Source organism: Schistocerca nitens, chromosome 2 (assembly GCF_023898315.1).
Source record: "Schistocerca nitens isolate TAMUIC-IGC-003100 chromosome 2, iqSchNite1.1, whole genome shotgun sequence".
Classification (NCBI taxonomy): Eukaryota; Metazoa; Arthropoda; class Insecta; order Orthoptera; family Acrididae; genus Schistocerca; species Schistocerca nitens.
In genome coordinates this window covers 1,204,618,765-1,204,635,956 of record NC_064615.1, presented here as the reverse complement: position 1 = coordinate 1,204,635,956, position 17,192 = coordinate 1,204,618,765, and positions in this window count along the sequence as shown.

Sequence of the window (17,192 nt, the reverse complement as noted above, 5' to 3'; positions counted from 1 at the left end):
TCAGTTCAAGAAAACTGAGTCTTCTTAGGTTCCATGCTTTAACCGCTTCCTGTGTCACCAGTTTTACATTCCGATTCACCTCTGCAGGTTTACTGTATCCTTTGGACCTTCCCATTGAAGACGAAACACAGAAATTACCTCGGAATTAAATATAAGAGACACAATGCCGACTTAAGTACAGGAGGACTGAGTCTTCTTCCAGTCTATGTTTTGAGCGTTTCCTGCGTCACCAGTTTTACATTCCGATGCTCCTCTGCCGGTTTACTGTATTCCTTTGACCTTCACAGTGACGATGAAACACAGAAATTGCATCGGAATTAAATATAAGAGTCACAAAACCGACTTAAGTACAGAAAAATTGTGTCTTCTTACGGTCTATGTTTCGAGCGTTTCCTGTGTCACCAGTTTTACATTCCGATGCACCTCTGGAGGTTTACTGTATCCCTTGGACCTTCTCATTGACGATGAAACACAAAAATTGCATCGGAATTAAATACAAGAGACAAAATGCCGACTTAAGTACAGGAAGACAGTCTTCCTTATCTCTATGCTTTGAGCGTTTCCTGTGTCACCAGTTTTACATTCCGATGCACCTCTGGAGGTTTACTGTATCCCTTGGACCTTCGAAGTGACGATGAAATACAGAAATTGCATCGAAATTAAATATAAGAGTCACAATGCCGACTTAATTATAAGAAAACAGTGTCTTCTTACGGTCTATGTTTCGACCGTTTCCTGTGTCACCAGTTTTACATTGCGATGCACCTCTGCAGGTTTAATGTATCCATTGGACCTTCCCATTGACGATGAAACACCGAAATTGCATCGGAATTAAATATAAGAGACACAATGCCGACTTAAGTACAGGAAGACTGAGTCTTCCTTCTGTCTATGTTTTGACCGCTTCCTGTGTCACCAGTTTTACATTACGATGCACCTCTGCAGGTTTACTGTATCCCTTGGACCTTCCCATTCACGACGAAACACAGAAATTGCATCGGATTTAAATATAAGAGACACAATGCCGACTTAAGTACTGGAAGACTGAGTAATCCTACTGTCTATGTCTTGATCGTTTTCTGTCTCACCAGTTTTACATTGCGATGCACCTCTGTAGTTTTACTGTATCCATTGCACTTTCCCATTGACGACGAAACACAGAAATAGCATCGGAATTAAATATAAGAGACACAATGCCGACTTAAGTACAGGAAGGCTGAGTCTTCCTACTGTCTATGTTTTGAGCGTTTCCTGTGTCACCAGTTTTACATTCCGATGCACCTCTGCAGGTTTACTGTAACCATTGAACCTTCCCATTGACGATGAAACAACGAAATTGCACCGGAATTAAATATAAGAGACACAATGACGACTTAAGTACAGGAAGACTGAGTCTTCCTAATGTCTATGATTTGAGCGTTTCCTGTGTCACCAGTTTTATATTCCGACGCACCTCTCCAGGTTTACTGTATCCATTGGACCTTCCCATTGACGATGAAACACAGAAATTGCATCGGAATTAAATATAAGAGACACAATGCCGACGTAAGTACAGGAAGACTGAGTCTTCCTACTGTCTATGATTTGAGCGTTTCCTGTGTAACCAGTTTTACATTCCGATGCAGCTCTGCTGGTTTACTGTATCCCTTGGTCCTTCACAGTGACGATGAAACACAGAAATTGCATCGGAATTAAATATAAGAGACACAATGCCGACTTAAGTACAGGAAGACAGAGTCTTCCTACTGTCTATGTTTTGAGCCTTTCCTGTGTCACCAGTTTTACATTCCGATGCGCCTCTGCAGGTTTACTGTATCCATTGGACACTCCCATTGACGATGAAACACAGAAATTGCATCGGAATTAAATATAAGAGACCCAATACCGACTTAAGTACAGGAAGGCTGAGTCTTCCTACTGTCTATGTTTTGATCGTTTCCTGTGTCATCAGTTTTACATTCCGATGCACCTCTGCAGGTTTACTGTATGCATTGGACCTTCCCATTGACGATGAAACACAGAAATTGCATCGGAATTGAATATAAGAGACACAATGTCGACTTAAGTACAGGAAGATTGAGTCTTCCTACGGTCTATGTTTTGATCGTCCCCTGCGTCACCAGTTTTACATTCCGGTGCACCTCTGCAGGTTTACTGTATCCATTGGACCTTCCCATTGACGATGAAACACATAAATTGCATCGGAATTAAATATAAGAGACGCAACGCCGACTTAAGTACAAGAAAACTGAGTCTTCTTAAGGTCTATGTTTTGAGCGTTTCCCGTGTCACCAGTTTTACATTCCGATGCACCTCTGCAGGTTTACTGTATCCCTTGCACCATCACAGTGACGATGGAACACTGAAATTGCATCGGAATTATATATAAGAGACACAATGCCGTCTAAAGTACAGGAACACTGAGTCTTCCTACTGTCTATGATTTGAGCGTTTCCTGTGTCACCAGTTTTAGATTCCGATGCACCCCTGCGGGTTTACTGTATCCCTTGGACCTTCGCAGTGACGATGAAACACAGAAATTGCATCGGAATTAAATATAAGAGACACAATGCCGACTTAAGTACAGGAAGACTGAGTATTCTTCCACTCTATGGTTTGAGCGTTTCCTGCGTCACCAATTTTACATTCCGATGCACCTATGCAGGTTTATTGTATTCCTTGGACCTTCCCATTGACGATGAAACACAGAATTTGCATTGGAATTAAGTATAACAGACACAATGCCGACTTAAGTACAAGGAGATTGAGTCTTCCTACTGTCTCTGCTTTGAGCGTTTCCTGCGACACCGGTTTTACATTCCGATGCACCTCTGCAGGTTTATTGTATTCATTGGACTTTCCCATTGACGATGGAACACAGAAAATGCTACGGAATTAAATATTAGAGACACAATGCCGACTTATGTACAAGAAAACTGAGTCTTCTTAAGGTCTATGTTTTGAGCGTTTCCCGTGTCACCAGTTTTACATTCCGATGCACCTCTGCAGGTTTACTGTGTCCCTTGGACCTTCCCATTGACGATGAAGCTCCGAAATTGCATCGGAAATAAATATAAGAGACACAATGCCGACTTAAGTACACGAAGACTGAGCGTTTCCTGTGTCACCAGTTTTAGATTCCGTTGAACCTTTGCAGGTTTACTGTATCCCTTGGACTTTCCCATTGACGATGAAACACAGAAATTGCATCGGAATTAAATATAAGAGACACAATGCCGACTTAAGTACAGGAAGACTGACTCTTCCTGCTGTCTATGTGTTGAGCCTTTCCTGTGTCACCAGTTTTACATACCCGATGCACCTCTGCAGGTTTACTGTATCCATTGGACCTTCACAGTGTCGATGAAACACAGAAATTGCATAAACTTAAATATAAGATACACAATGCCGACTTCAGTTCAAGAAAACTGAGTCTTCTTAGGTTCCATGTTTTAACCGCTTCCTGTGTCACCAGTTTTACATTCCGATTCACCTCTGCAGGTTTACTGTATCCTTTGGACCTTCCCATTGGCGATGAAACACAGAAATTGCATCGGAATTAAATATAATAGACACAACGCCGACTTAAGTACAGGATGACTGAGTCTTCCTACTGTCTATGATTTGAGCGTTTCCTGTGTCACCAGTTTTAGATTCCGATGCACCTCTGCAGGTTTACTGTATCCCTTGGACCTTCACAGTGACGATGAAACACAGAAATTGCCTCGGAATTAAATATAAGAGACACAATGCCGACTTAAGTACAGGAGGACTGAGTCTTCTTCCAGTCTATATTTTGAGCGTTTCCTGCGTCACCAGTTTTACATTCCGATGCACCTCTGCCGGTTTACTGTATCCCTTTGACCTTCACAGTGACGATGAAACACAGAAATTGCATCGGAATTAAATATAAGAGTCACAAAGCCGACTTAAGTACAGAAAAATTGTGTCTTCTTACGGTCTATGTTTCGAGCGTTTCCTGTGTCACCAGTTTTACATTCCGATGCACCTCTGGAGGTTTACTATATCCCTTGGACCTTCTCATTGACGATGAAACACAGAAATTGCATCGCAATTAAATATAAGAGACACAATGCTGACTTAAGTAGAGGAAGACAGTGTCCTCCTACTGTCTATGATTTGAGCGTTTAGTGTGTCATCAGTTTTCCATTCCGATACACCTCTGCAGGTTTACTGTATCCCATGGACCTTCCCATTGACGATGAAACACAGAAATTGCATCGGAATTAAATATAAGAGACACAATGCCGACATAAGTACAGGAAGACTGAGTCTTCCTACTGTCTATGATTTGAGCGTTTCCTGTGTAACCAGTTTTACATTCCGATGCACCTCTGCAGGTTTACTATATCCCTTGGACCTTCCCATTGGCAATGAAACACAGGAATTGCATCGGAATTAAATATAAGAGACACAATGCCGATTTGAGTACAGGAAGAGTTTGTCTTTCTGCTGTCTATGTTTTAAGCGTTTCCTGCGTCACCAGTTTTACATTCCGATGCACCTCTGCAGGTTTACTGTATCCCTTGGACCTTCACAGTGACGATGAAACACAGAAATTGCGTCGGAATTAAAAATAAGAGACACAATGCCGACTTCAGTACAGGAAGACTGAGTCTTCCTAATGTCTATGATTTGAGCGTTTACTGTGTCACCAGTTTTATATTCCGACGCACCTCTCCAGGTTTACTGTATCCATTGGACCTTCCCATTGACGATGAAACACAGAAATTGCATCGGAATTAAATATAAGAGACACAATGCCGACATAAGTACAGGAAGACTGAGTCTTCCTACTGTCTATGATTTGAGCGTTTCCTGTGTAACCAGTTTTACATTCCGATGCAGCTCTGCTGGTTTACTGTATCCCTTGGACCTTCACAGTGACGATGAAACACAGAAATTGCATCGGAATTAAATATAAGAGACACAATGCCGACTTAAGTACAGGAAGACTGAGTCTTCCTACTGTCTATGTTTTGAGCCTTTCCTGTGTCACCAGTTTTACATTCCGATGCGCCTCTGCAGGTTTCCTGTATCCATTGGACACTCCCATTGACGATGAAACACAGAAATTGCATCGGAATTAAATATAAGAGACCCAATACCGACTTAAGTACAGGAAGGCTGAGTCTTCCTACTGTCTATGTTTTGATCGTCCCCTGCGTCACCAGTTTTACATTCCGGTGCACCTCTGCAGGTTTACTGTATCCCTTGCACCTTCACAGTGACGATGGAACACTGAAATTGCATCGGAATTATATATAAGAGACACAATGCCGACTGAAGTACAGGAACACTGAGTCTTCCTACTGTCTATGATTTGAGCGTTTCCTGTGTCACCAGTTTTAGATTCCGATGTACCCCTGCGGGTTTACTGTATCCCTTGGACCTTCACAGTGACGATGAAACACAGAAATTGCATCGGAATTAAATATAAGAGACACAATGCCGACTTAAGTACAGGAAGATTGAGTCTTCCTACTGTCTATGTTTTGATCGTCCCCTGCGTCACCAGTTTTACATTCCGGTGCACCTCTGCAGGTTTACTGTATCCATTGGACCTTCCCATTGACGATGAAACACATAAATTGCATCGGAATTAAATATAAGAGACGCAACGCCGACTTAAGTACAAGAAAACTGAGTCTTCTTAAGGTCTATGTTTTGAGCGTTTCCCGTGTCACCAGTTTTACATTCCGATGCACCTCTGCAGGTTTACTGTATCCCTTGCACCTTCACAGTGACGATGGAACACTGAAATTGCATCGGAATTATATATAAGAGACACAATGCCGACTGAAGTACAGGAACACTGAGTCTTCCTACTGTCTATGATTTGAGCGTTTCCTGTGTCACCAGTTTTAGATTCCGATGCACCCCTGCGGGTTTACTGTATCCCTTGGACCTTCACAGTGACGATGAAACACAGAAATTGCATCGGAATTAAATATAAGAGACACAATGCCGACTTAAGTACAGGAAGACTGAGTATTCTTCCAGTCTATGGTTTGAGCGTTTCCTGCGTCACCAATTTTACATTCCGATGCACCTATGCAGGTTTATTGTATTCCTTGGACCTTCCCATTGACGATGAAACACAGAATTTGCATTGGAATTAAGTATAACAGACACAATGCCGACTTAAGTACAAGGAGATTGAGTCTTCCTACTGTCTCTGCTTTGAGCGTTTCCTGCGACACCGGTTTTACATTCCGATGCACCTCTGCAGTTTTATTGTATTCATTGGACTTTCCCATTGACGATGGAACACAGAAAATGCTACGGAATTAAATATTAGAGACACAATGCCGACTTATGTACAAAAAACTGAGTCTTCTTAAGGTCTATGTTTTGAGCGTTTCCCGTGTCACCAGTTTTACATTCCGATGCACCTCTGCAGGTTTACTGTGTCCCTTGGACCTTCCCATTGACGATGAAGCTCCGAAATTGCATCGGAAATAAATATAAGAGACACAATGCCGACTTAAGTACACGAAGACTGAGCGTTTCCTGTGTCATCAGTTTTAGATTCCGTTGAACCTTTGCAGGTTTACTGTATCCCTTGGACTTTCCCATTGACGATGAAACACAGAAATTGCATCGGAATTAAATATAAGAGACACAATGCCGACTTAAGTACAGGAAGACTGACTCTTCCTGCTGTCTATGTGTTGAGCCATTCCTGTGTCACCAGTTTTACATACCCGATGCACCTCTGCAGGTTTACTGTATCCATTGGACCTTCACAGTGTCGATGAAACACAGAAATTGCATAAACTTAAATATAAGATACACAATGCCGACTTCAGTTCAAGAAAACTGAGTCTTCTTAGGTTCCATGTTTTAACCGCTTCCTGTGTCACCAGTTTTACATTCCGATTCACCTCTGCAGGTTTACTGTATCCTTTGGACCTTCCCATTGGCGATGAAACACAGAAATTGCATCGGAATTAAATATAATAGACACAACGCCGACTTAAGTACAGGATGACTGAGTCTTCCTACTGTCTATGATTTGAGCGTTTCCTGTGTCACCAGTTTTAGATTCCGATGCACCTCTGCAGGTTTACTGTATCCCTTGGACCTTCACAGTGACGATGAAACACAGAAATTGCCTCGGAATTAAATATAAGAGACACAATGCCGACTTAAGTACAGGAGGACTGAGTCTTCTTCCAGTCTATATTTTGAGCGTTTCCTGCGTCACCAGTTTTACATTCCGATGCACCTCTGCCGGTTTACTGTATCCCTTTGACCTTCACAGTGACGATGAAACACAGAAATTGCATCGGAATTAAATATAAGAGTCACAAAGCCGACTTAAGTACAGAAAAATTGTGTCTTCTTACGGTCTATGTTTCGAGCGTTTCCTGTGTCACCAGTTTTACATTCCGATGCACCTCTGGAGGTTTACTATATCCCTTGGACCTTCTCATTGACGATGAAACACAGAAATTGCATCGGAATTAAATACAAGAGACACAATGCCGACTTAAGTACAGGAAGACTGAGTCTTCCTTATCTCTATGTTTTGAGCGTTTCCTGTGTCATCAGTTTTACATTCCGATGCACCTCTGGAGGTTTACTGTATCCCTTGGACCTACGAAGCGACGATGAAATACAGAAATTGCATCGAAATTAAATATAAGAGTCACAATGCCGACTTCATTACAAGAAAACAGTGTCTTCTTACGGTCTATGTTTCGACCGTTTCCTGTGTCACCAGTTTTACATTGCGATGCACCTCTGCAGGTTTACTGTATCCCTTGGACCTTCCCATTGACGACGAAACACAGAAATTGCATCGGATTTAAATATAAGAGACACAATGCCGTCTTAAGTACTGGAAGACTGAGTAATCCTACTGTCTATGTCTTGATCGTTTCCTGTCTCACCAGTTTTACATTGCGATGCACCTCTGTAGTTTTACTGTATCCATTGCACTTTCCCATTGATGACGAAACACAGAAATAGCATCGGAATTAAATATAAGAGACACAATGCCGACTTAAGTTCAGGAAGGCTGAGTCTTCCTACTGTCTATGTTTTGAGCGTTTCCTGTGTCACCAGTTTTACATTCCGATGCACCTCTGCAGGTTTACTGTAACCATTGGACCTTCCCATTGACGATGAAACAACGAAATTGCATCGGAATTAAATATAAAGGACACAATGCCGACTTAAGTACAGGAAGACTGAGTCCTCCTACTGTCTATGCTTTGAGCGTTTCCTGTGTCATCAGTTTTACATTCCGATGCACCTCTGCAGGTTTACTGTATCCCATAGACCTTCCCATTGACGATGAAACACAGCAATTGCATCGGAATTAAATATAAGAGTCACAATGCCGACTTAAGTACTAGAAAACGGTGTCTTCTTATGTTCTATGTTTCGAGCGTTTCCTGTGTCACCAGTTTTACATTCCGATGCATCTCTGCAGGTTTAATATATCCATTGGACCTTCCCAATGACGATGAAACACAGAAATTGCATCGGAATTAAATATAAGAGACACAATGCCGACTTGAGTACAGGAAGACTGAGTCTTCCAAATGTCTATGTTTTGAGCGGTTCCTGTGTCACCAGTTTTATATTCCGACGCACCTCTCCAGGTTTACTGTATCCCTTGGACCTTCCCATTGACGATGAAACACAGAAATTGCATCGGAATTAAATATAAGAGACACAATGCCGACAGAAGTACAGGAAGACTGAGTCTTCCTACTGTCTATGATTTGAGCGTTTCCTGGGTCACCAGTTTTACATTCCGATGCACCTTTGCAGGTTTACTGCATCCCTTGGATCTTCCCATTGACGATGAAAACCAGAAATTGCATCGGAATTAAATATAAGAGACACATTGCCGACTGAAGTACAGGAAGACTGAGTCTTCCTACTGTCTATGTTTTGAGCGTTTCCTGTGTCACCAGTTTTAGATTCCGTTGCACCTCTGCAGGTTTACTGTATCCCTTGGACCTTCGCAGTGACGATGAAACACAGAAATTGCATCGAAATTAAATATAAGAGACACAATGCCGACTTAAGTACATGAAGACTGAGTCTTCTTCCAGTCTATGTTTTGAGCGTTACCTGTGTCACCAGTTTTACATTCCGATACACCTCTGCAGGTTAACTGTATCCATTGGACCTTCAGAATGACGACGAAACACAGAAATTGCATCGGAATGAAATATAAGAGACTCAATATCGACATAAGTACAAGAAAACTAAGTCTCCTTACTGTCTATGTTTTGAGCGTTTACAGTGTCACAAGTTTGACATTCCGATGCACCTCTGCAGGTTTACTGTATGCCTTAGACCTTCACATTGACGAAGAAACACAAAAATTGCATCGGAATTAAATATAAGAGACACAATACCTACATAAGTACAGGAAGACTGAGTCTTCCTACTGTCTATATTTTGAGCGTTTCCTGTGTCACCAGTTTTACATTCCGATGCACCTCTGCAGGTTTACTGTATCCCTTGGACCTTCCCATTGACGATGAAAACCAGAAATTGCATCGGAATTAAATATAAGAGACACATTGCCGACTGAAGTACAGGACGACTGAGTCTTCCTACTGTCTATGTTTTGAGCGTTTCCTGTGTCACCAGTTTTACATTCCGATGCAGCTCTGCTGGTTTACTGTATCCCTTGGACCTTCACAGTGACGATGAAACACAGAAATTGCATCGGAATTAAGTATAAGAGACACAATGCCGACTTAAGTACAGGAAGACTGAGTATTCCTACTGTCTATATTTTGAGCGTTTCCTGTGTCACCAGTTTTACATTCCGATGCAGCTCTGGAGGTTTACTGTATCCCTTGGACCTTCCCATTGACAATGAATCACAGAAATTGCATCGGAATTAAATATAAGAGACTCAATGGCGACTTAAGTACAGGAAGATTGAGTCTTCCTAATGTCTATGATTTGAGCGTTTCCTGTGTCAACCAGTTTTATATTCCGATGCACCTCTTCAGGTTTACTGTATCCATTGGACCTTCCCATTGACGATGAAACACAGAAATTGCATCGGAATTAAATATAAGAGACACAATGCCGACTTAAGTACAGGAAGACTGAGCCTTCCTACTGTCTATGTATTGAGCGTTTCCTGGGTCACCAGTTTTACATTCCGATGCACCTCTGCAGGTTTACTGTTTCCCTTCGACCTTCCCATTGACGATGAAACACAGAAATTGCATCGGAATTAAATATAAGATACACAATGCCAACTGAAGTACAGGAAGAATGAGTCTTCCTACTGTCTATGTTTTGAGCGTTTCCTGTGTCACCAGTTTTAGATTCCGTTGCACCTCTGCAGGTTTACTGTATCCCTTGGACCTTCGCAGTGACGATGAAACACAGAAATTGCATCGAACTTAAATATAAGAGACACAATGCCGACTTAAGTACATGAAGACTGAGTCTTCTTCCAGTCTATGTTTTGAGCGTTACCTGTGTCAGTAGTTTTACATTCCGATACACCTCTGCAGGTTAACAGTATCCATTGGACCTTCAGAATGACGATGAAACACAGAAATTGCATCGGAATTAAATATAAGAGACACAATACCTACATAAGTACAGGAAGACTGAGTCTTCCTACTGTCTATATTTTGATCGTTTCCTGTGTCACCAGTTTTACATTCCGATGCACCTCTGCAGGTTTACTGTATTCCTTGGACCTTCCCATTGACAATGAAACACAGAAATTGATCGGAATTAAATATAAGAGACACAATGCCGACTTAAGTACAGGAAGACTGAGTCTTCCTACTGTCTATGTTTTGAGCGTTTCCTGTGTCACCTGTTTTTCATTCCCATGCACCTCTGCAGGTTTACTGTATCCCTCGGTCCTTCCCATTGACGATGAAACACAGGAATTGCATCGGAATTAAATATAAGAGACACAATGCCGACTTAAGTACAGGAAGACTGGGTCTTCCTAATGTCTATGTTTTGAGCGTTTCCTGTGTCACCAGTTTGACATTCCGATGCACCTCTGCAGGTTAACTGTATCCATTGGGCCTTCAGATTGACGATGAAACACAGAAATTGCATTGGAACTAAATATAAGAGACACAATGCCGACATAAGTACAGGAAGACTGAGTCTTCCTACTGTCTATGATTTGAGCGTTTCCTGTGTAACCAGTTTTACATTCCGATGCAGCTCTGCTGGTTTACTGTATCCCTTGGACCTTCACAGTGACGATGAAACACAGAAATTGCATCGGAATTAAATATAAGAGACACAATGCCGACTTAAGTACAGGAAGACTGAGTCTTCCTACTGTCTATGTTTTGAGCCTTTCCTGTGTCACCAGTTTTACATTCCGATGCGCCTCTGCAGGTTTACTGTATCCATTGGACACTCCCATTGACGATGAAACACAGAAATTGCATCGGAATTAAATATAAGAGACCCAATACCGACTTAAGTACAGGAAGGCTGAGTCTTCCTACTGTCTATGTTTTGATCGTTTCCTGTGTCATCAGTTTTACATTCCGATGCACCTCTGCAGGTTTACTGTATGCATTGGACCTTCCCATTGACGATGAAACACAGAAATTGCATCGGAATTGAATATAAGAGACACAATGTCGACTTAAGTACAGGAAGATTGAGTCTTCCTACTGTCTATGTTTTGATCGTCCCCTGCGTCACCAGTTTTACATTCCGGTGCACCTCTGCAGGTTTACTGTATCCCTTGCACCTTCACAGTGACGATGGAACACTGAAATTGCATCGGAATTATATATAAGAGACACAATGCCGACTGAAGTACAGGAACACTGAGTCTTCCTACTGTCTATGATTTGAGCGTTTCCTGTGTCACCAGTTTTAGATTCCGATGCACCCCTGCGGGTTTACTGTATCCCTTGGACCTTCACAGTGACGATGAAACACAGAAATTGCATCGGAATTAAATATAAGAGACACAATGCCGACTTAAGTACAGGAAGATTGAGTCTTCCTACTGTCTATGTTTTGATCGTCCCCTGCGTCACCAGTTTGACATTCCGGTGCACCTCTGCAGGTTTACTGTATCCATTGGACCTTCCCATTGACGATGAAACACATAAATTGCATCGGAATTAAATATAAGAGACGCAACGCCGACTTAAGTACAAGAAAACTGAGTCTTCTTAAGGTCTATGTTTTGAGCGTTTCCCGTGTCACCAGTTTTACATTCCGATGCACCTCTGCAGGTTTACTGTATCCCTTGCACCTTCACAGTGACGATGGAACACTGAAATTGCATCGGAATTATATATAAGAGACACAATGCCGACTGAAGTACAGGAACACTGAGTCTTCCTACTGTCTATGATTTGAGCGTTTCCTGTGTCACCAGTTTTAGATTCCGATGCACCCCTGCGGGTTTACTGTATCCCTTGGACCTTCACAGTGACGATGAAACACAGAAATTGCATCGGAATTAAATATAAGAGACACAATGCCGACTTAAGTACAGGAAGACTGAGTATTCTTCCAGTCAATGGTTTGAGCGTTTCCTGCGTCACCAATTTTACATTCCGATGCACCTATGCAGGTTTATTGTATTCCTTGGACCTTCCCATTGACGATGAAACACAGAATTTGCATTGGAATTAAGTATAACAGACACAATGCTGACTTAAGTACAAGGAGATTGAGTCTTCCTACTGTCTCTGCTTTGAGCGTTTCCTGCGACACCGGTTTTACATTCCGATGCACCTCTGCAGGTTTATTGTATTCATTGGACTTTCCCATTGACGATGGAACACAGAAAATGCTACGGAATTAAATATTAGAGACACAATGCCGACTTATGTACAAGAAAACTGAGTCTTCTTAAGGTCTATGTTTTGAGCGTTTCCCGTGTCACCAGTTTTACATTCTGATGCACCTCTGCAGGTTTACTGTGTCCCTTGGACCTTCCCATTGACGATGAAGCTCCGAAATTGCATCGGAATTAAATATAAGAGACACAATGCCGACTTAAGTACACGAAGACTGAGCGTTTCCTGTGTCATCAGTTTTAGATTCCGTTGAACCTTTGCAGGTTTACTGTATCCCTTGGACTTTCCCATTGACGATGAAACACAGAAATTGCATCGGAATTAAATATAAGAGACACAATGCCGACTTAAGTACAGGAAGACTGAGTCTTCCTGCTGTCTATGTGTTGAGCCTTTCCTGTGTCACCAGTTTTACATACCCGATGCACCTCTGCAGGTTTACTGTATCCATTGGACCTTCACAGTGTCGATGAAACACAGAAATTGCATAAACTTAAATATAAGATACACAATGCCGACTTCAGTTCAAGAAAACTGAGTCTTCTTAGGTTCCATGTTTTAACCGCTTCCTGTGTCACCAGTTTTACATTCCGATTCACCTCTGCAGGTTTACTGTATCCTTTGGACCTTCCCATTGGCGATGAAACACAGAAATTGCATCGGAATTAAATATAATAGACACAACGCCGACTTAAGTACAGGATGACTGAGTCTTCCTACTGTCTATGATTTGAGCGTTTCCTGTGTCACCAGTTTTAGATTCCGATGCACCTCTGCAGGTTTACTGTATCCCTTGGACCTTCACAGTGACGATGAAACACAGAAATTGCCTCGGAATTAAATATAAGAGACACAATGCCGACTTAAGTACAGGAGGACTGAGTCTTCTTCCAGTCAATATTTTGAGCGTTTCCTGCGTCACCAGTTTTACATTCCGATGCACCTCTGCCGGTTTACTGTATCCCTTTGACCTTCACAGTGACGATGAAACACAGAAATTGCATCGGAATTAAATATAAGAGACACAAAGCCGACTTAAGTACAGAAAAATTGTGTCTTCTTACGGTCTATGTTTCGAGCGTTTCCTGTGTCACCAGTTTTACATTCCGATGCACCTCTGGAGGTTTACTATATCCCTTGGACCTTCTCATTGACGATGAAACACAGAAAATGCATCGGAATTAAATACAAGAGACACAATGCCGACTTAAGTACAGGAAGACTGAGTCTTCCTTATCTCTATGTTTTGAGCGTTTCCTGTGTCACCAGTTTTACATTCCGATGCACCTCTGGAGGTTTACTGTATCCCTTGGACCTACGAAGCGACGATGAAATACAGAAATTGCATCGAAATTAAATATAAGAGTCACAATGCCGACTTCATTACAAGAAAACAGTGTCTTCTTACGGTCTATGTTTCGACCGTTTCCTGTGTCACCAGTTTTACATTGCGATGCACCTCTGCAGGTTTACTGTATCCCTTGGACCTTCCCATTGACGACGAAACACAGAAATTGCATCGGATTTAAATATAAGAGACACAATGCCGACTTAAGTACTGGAAGACTGAGTAATCCTACTGTCTATGTCTTGATCGTTTCCTGTCTCACCAGTTTTACATTGCGATGCACCTCTGTAGTTTTACTGTATCCATTGCACTTTCCCATTGATGACGAAACACAGAAATAGCATCGGAATTAAATATAAGAGACACAATGCCGACTTAAGTACAGGAAGGCTGAGTCTTCCTACTGTCTATGTTTTGAGCGTTTCCTGTGTCACCAGTTTTACATTCCGATGCACCTCTGCAGGTTTACTGTAACCATTGGACCTTCCCATTGACGATGAAACAACGAAATTGCATCGGAATTAAATATAAAGGACACAATGCCGACTTAAGTACAGGAAGACTGAGTCCTCCTACTGTCTATGCTTTGAGCGTTTCCTGTGTCATCAGTTTTACATTCCGATGCACCTCTGCAGGTTTACTGTATCCCATAGACCTTCCCATTGACGATGAAACACAGCAATTGCATCGGAATTAAATATAAGAGTCACAATGCCGACTTAAGTACTAGAAAACGGTGTCTTCTTATGTTCTATGTTTCGAGCGTTTCCTGTGTCACCAGTTTTACATTCCGATGCATCTCTGCAGGTTTAATATATCCATTGGACCTTCCCAATGACGATGAAACACAGAAATTGCATCGGAATTAAATATAAGAGACACAATGCCGACTTGAGTACAGGAAGACTGAGTCTTCCAAATGTCTATGTTTTGAGCGGTTCCTGTGTCACCAGTTTTATATTCCGACGCACCTCTCCAGGTTTACTGTATCCCTTGGACCTTCCCATTGACGATGAAACACAGAAATTGCATCGGAATTAAATATAAGAGACACAATGCCGACAGAAGTACAGGAAGACTGAGTCTTCCTACTGTCTATGATTTGAGCGTTTCCTGGGTCACCAGTTTTACATTCCGATGCACCTTTGCAGGTTTACTGCATCCCTTGGATCTTCCCATTGACGATGAAAACCAGAAATTGCATCGGAATTAAATATAAGAGACACATTGATGACTGAAGTACAGGAAGACTGAGTCTTCCTACTGTCTATGTTTTGAGCGTTTCCTGTGTCACCAGTTTTAGATTCCGTTGCACCTCTGCAGGTTTACTGTATCCCTTGGACCTTCGCAGTGACGATGAAACACAGAAATTGCATCGAAATTAAATATAAGAGACACAATGCCGACTTAAGTACATGAAGACTGAGTCTTCTTCCAGTCTATGTTTTGAGCGTTACCTGTGTCACCAGTTTTACATTCCGATACACCTCTGCAGGTTAACTGTATCCATTGGACCTTCAGAATGACGACGAAACACAGAAATTGCATCGGAATGAAATATAAGAGACTCAATATCGACATAAGTACAAGAAAACTAAGTCTCCTTACTGTCTATGTTTTGAGCGTTTACAGTGTCACAAGTTTGACATTCCGATGCACCTCTGCAGGTTTACTGTACGCCTTAGACCTTCACATTGACGAAGAAACACAAAAATTGCATCGGAATTAAATATAAGAGACACAATACCTACATAAGTACAGGAAGACTGAGTCTTCCTACTGTCTATATTTTGAGCGTTTCCTGTGTCACCAGTTTTACATTCCGATGCACCTCTGCAGGTTTACTGTATCCCTTGGACCTTCCCATTGACGATGAAAACCAGAAATTGCATCGGAATTAAATATAAGAGACACATTGCCGACTGAAGTACAGGACGACTGAGTCTTCCTACTGTCTATGTTTTGAGCGTTTCCTGTGTCACCAGTTTTACATTCCGATGCAGCTCTGCTGGTTTACTGTATCCCTTGGACCTTCACAGTGACGATGAAACACAGAAATTGCATCGGAATTAAGTATAAGAGACACAATGCCGACTTAAGTACAGGAAGACTGAGTATTCCTACTGTCAATATTTTGAGCGTTTCCTGTGTCACCAGTTTTACATTCCGATGCAGCTCTGGAGGTTTACTGTATCCCTTGGACCTTCCCATTGACAATGAATCACAGAAATTGCATCGGAATTAAATATAAGAGACTCAATGGCGACTTAAGTACAGGAAGATTGAGTCTTCCTAATGTCTATGATTTGAGCGTTTCCTGTGTCAACCAGTTTTATATTCCGATGCACCTCTTCAGGTTTACTGTATCCATTGGACCTTCCCATTGACGATGAAACACAGAAATTGCATCGGAATTAAATATAAGAGACACAATGCCGACTTAAGTACAGGAAGACTGAGCCTTCCTACTGTCTATGTATTGAGCGTTTCCTGGGTCACCAGTTTTACATTCCGATGCACCTCTGCAGGTTTACTGTTTCCCTTCGACCTTCCCATTGACGATGAAACACAGAAATTGCATCGGAATTAAATATAAGATACACAATGCCGACTGAAGTACAGGAAGAATGAGTCTTCCTACTGTCTATGTTTTGAGCGTTTCCTGTGTCACCAGTTTTAGATTCCGTTGCACCTCTGCAGGTTTACTGTATCCCTTGGACCTTCGCAGTGACGATGAAACACAGAAATTGCATCGAAATTAAATATAAGAGACACAATGCCGACTTAAGTACATGAAGACTGAGTCTTCTTCCAGTCTATGTTTTGAGCGTTACCTGTGTCAGTAGTTTTACATTCCGATACACCTCTGCAGGTTAACAGTATCCATTGGACCTTCAGAATGACGATGAAACACAGAAATTGCATCGGAATTAAATATAAGAGACACAATACCTACATAAGTACAGGAAGACTGAGTCTTCCTACTGTCTATATTTTGATCGTTTCCTGTGTCACCAGTTTTA